Here is a 3,771-nt window from a genome sequence, read left to right on the forward strand (position 1 = left end):
ATCAAAAATTTGTTTCAAAATACGGGGAGAAAGAACATCAAGAGAGCAGAAGGAAGGTTTCAAGTGATCAACAATTTCTCTGAGAGACAGAAGAGAAACTGGGTCAAAGACGCTCCATATGGCTGAAGAACAACCCAGTTCAGGCGAGACAATAGCAGAAGGTTGTAACTGAGATCTTAGAGAGGTGATCTTCTCACAGAAAAACCTTGAGAAACCTTCACATAATGATACTGAGGGGTTTGAAATCACATTTACAGGAGGATTTAGAGCAGAATTTAACACAGAAAATAAGGCTTTTGAACTGTGATGGTTTTTTAAAATTAAATTAGAAAAATACTTAGACTTAGCAGACATCATGGCTTTCTGAAAAGCACTGAGGGAGTTTTTCAGCATTTCATAAGAAACTTGAAGCTTATCACATTTCCATTTACGTTCTGCTCTTCTACATGCTCGCCTCAGAGAGCGGATGGTATCATTGAGCCATGGTTCAGTCTTAGGTTTTGACTTCTTAGTTATTAAAGGAGCAGTGGTATTTAAAACCTATTTCTTAATAAAACCGTCAGCAGTCAAGCCGACCCCTCGTCCTCTTCCTTTCCATCCTTGAACCTTTGTACACAGATCTTCTAAGATCATCCAGATCTCAAAGAAACTGGCCTTTTCAGGCTATTTTCAGTGCAAGGTATGTGTGCCGTGGTTTTGAAATCCCAATGTTTTCCACTTCCAAGGCTTTGGAGACGTGATTGAATGTTTTTTTGAGTCAAAATCAAAGAACACTGAAGTTTGAGCCAGATTACATCAAAGCAAGCTAGTGAACATTAGCTCAATGATGTGTTTCAACTGATTGTGACAGATTCCTGAAATTCTTTTTCATTAGTGACGGTGACATTCAGCCAAGTATGGTGACCCATACTCAGAATTCATGCTCTGCTTTTAACCCAACCAAAGTGCACACACATAGAGCAGTGATAACACACACACACACTGTGAACACACACCCGGAGCAGTGGGTAGCCATTTATGCTGCGGCGCCCGGGGAGCAGTTGGGGGTTCAGTGCCTTGCTCAAGGGCACCTAAGTCGTGGTATTGCAGGTGTAGAGAGAACTGTACATGCACTCCCCCCACCCACAATTCCTGCCGGCCCGAGGCTCGAACTCACAACCTTTCGATTGGGAGTCCGACTCTCTAACCATTAGGCCACGACTTCCCTTAAAGGAGCATTGCGTTCCCATACCGGGAGTCGAACCCGGGCCACCTGGGTGAAAACCAGGAATCCTAACCGCTAGACCATATGGGAATTTTTAAGAAGGTGTCTTATGAAGACATTAAGCCTGTTTGACAAAGTCACACTATCCTTTGTTGCCTCCAACACCCCCTTTGTGGACCGGCCTTGTGGGGTTCAAAGGGTCACCTTCCCCAGTTTAAATTAAGGAGTATCCAGAGTTCTTCTTCAGGGCTTCCTGCTGTGTCCTATCTTCATAGGTAATACCGGGGGATCAGCTCAAAGATTTCTGCAGCTTGTTAGATGAGGCTGATGAAGAAAGCAGAAGCTGGAGGTTGCATTGTTTGGTCTGATTAAGAGCTTCTCGATTCTAGGGGAGCCCTGAGCCTGCCTCTCAGCTTGCAGCTTTTCCCTTTTCTCTCATCTGACACATTGTTGCAGGATAAAGTGAAGAGTTTCTTTTAACGGCGGCTCATGTGTAAACAATAGGATGTGCAGAGATTAGACTTTACTACTTCAGTTTTACACTTTGAATGAAGATTTTGCTATTCCAAGTAGAATGACACAAGTAGCTGCAGCTGATGACTGTAATGCTTGAATGCTTTTTACCCAGATTTAAAGCTTTTTAGTATTAATCAGTAACAGTATTCTGAGGTCAAATACTTTTGTATTAAACACTAAACTGGTTGCTAAACGTGCTGCATAGTTGTTAATGCAACACACTCTCATGGCAATCCGCAACTATTTTACATAATGGTGCATTGGCGGCTAATTCATATGAATTATTATAATCTCATTCATACATTTTTGTGTGATCTGCTTATACCAAATGACGATTACATTTATGGGTGGACCTTTAACAATTTTTTTTTGTAGAGTTGCATTTCCTTATGCAATACACTATTTTAGGTTTTGGTATGTTTGGATTTTGAGATTTCAGTAACGATTTGAGAGATAAAAAGGACCTACACTCCAAACAGAGATGAGGGGACCAGGTGCTACCTGGAGTGCAGCATCAGGGTTTCGCTCTATATCTAAATAATTATCATTTATTTATTTTTGTCTAATTTCTAAATACATAAATTACACTTTACCAAGTTTAATTAATTAATCATTATATTATTATATTACATACAACATAATTGTATTATAATGACTTTCATTTAAATTCATCTTTTATGTTTATTGACATTTAGAATAAATATATATTTAATATATTGTTTTATTTCACCCTTGGTTTGGTCTGCTTTGTTTTGTGCTTTAAAATAAATATTTATTTATTTAAATGTTGTTTTGCTTTTGATTAGGTGTGCTTTAAATAATTTTTATATATATAAAAAAAAACTATACATGTACAATTGATCTTTCACATACAGAACCATTAGGGGTTTAACGGTACGTGTATTCGTACCGGACCGTTTCGGTACAGGGCTTTCGGTACGGTGCACGCGTGTACCGAATGACCGAATACAATATTTTGATTGCGGAACATAGGTACATTTTTGTGTTTCCAAACGAACATATTAAGTGGCGGATTCTAATGCCGGTGACACACCGGCTGCGTGGCGTGAGCATGGCGTTTCTGCTGCTTGTCAGTTGCTTCGCGTTTTCTGTGTCTTTACCAAGCGGCAACCTCCCGCTCTCTCTAGTGAAGCCAATAAGGGAGTGACTAAAACTGCAATTCATCGACTGGCCGCTTGAGGCTGGCTGCAAAAGAGAGTCAATCCCATAGACTCCCCATGTTAAAATGCCCAACTTTACAGCAGAAAAAAACAAGTTTTCAGCCTGGTGCAAAAAATGATTTTGGTCTATATATCTAATTTTGCCCTTCATGACAACTGTGAGGGGGGTGAATTTTTTTTATAACTCATCCGTTTAAATTATATTAAGCCTTAAAGTTCTGCATAATTAAGGGCATGGCCACTTAAGTGACAGGTGAATTGCCACTGCTGTCACAGTCGTAGCGCTAGGTGGGCGTGGCTTCAGCAACCAGCTCCCGCCCTTTTGCCCATTTTCGATTGTCTGGGAGAGTCGCGCGGTGACGCGTTGCCAAGATGGCGACGGCTCGCTCTGCACACTTTAGGCTTCAAAAACTCTCTTCAGGAGTCTACGGGTGACGTCACGGACACTCCGTCCATGTTTTTATACAGTCTATGGTCTTTACACACCAGAATCGTGCCTGACGCGGCGCTGGTGCGCTGCTGCTACTGTAGGTGACATAGAGGGAGGCCGCCGACAGACCAGGATCTTTTCTTCACGACAACAATATCTATACTTCATGTTGAGCATAAATATAAAGCCTAGTGATAAAGGACACCGTCAACAGTATTGACGGCAAAATAGACTATGTTTGACAGGTGCAATATGCCAGCGTGTCACCGGCCTAAGGTTTTCAAAAGGCATCACGCGAGTGTGAACATCACTACAACTAGGAAAAAAAACGATTGTAATTCAAACGCAGCTCCCGTCGGCATTTAAACAGACCTTTGCTCTTAATTCCGATCGGTCCAACGCAATAACGAAATCTGAGCAGGTCTAAAAACTGAAACTGT

General features: G+C 41.2%; 1 non-coding gene across 1 annotated transcript; it reads right to left on the reverse strand.

The window, feature by feature from the left end:
• Positions 1-1,222: 1,222 nt before the first annotated feature.
• On the reverse strand, positions 1,223-1,294 carry trnae-uuc (transfer RNA glutamic acid (anticodon UUC)). The gene has a single exon. It is a non-coding gene; the product is annotated as a tRNA-Glu (tRNA).
• Between the last annotated feature and the right edge of the window lie 2,477 nt (positions 1,295-3,771).

Source organism: Carassius carassius, chromosome 47 (assembly GCF_963082965.1).
Source record: "Carassius carassius chromosome 47, fCarCar2.1, whole genome shotgun sequence".
Taxonomy (NCBI): Eukaryota; Metazoa; Chordata; class Actinopteri; order Cypriniformes; family Cyprinidae; genus Carassius; species Carassius carassius.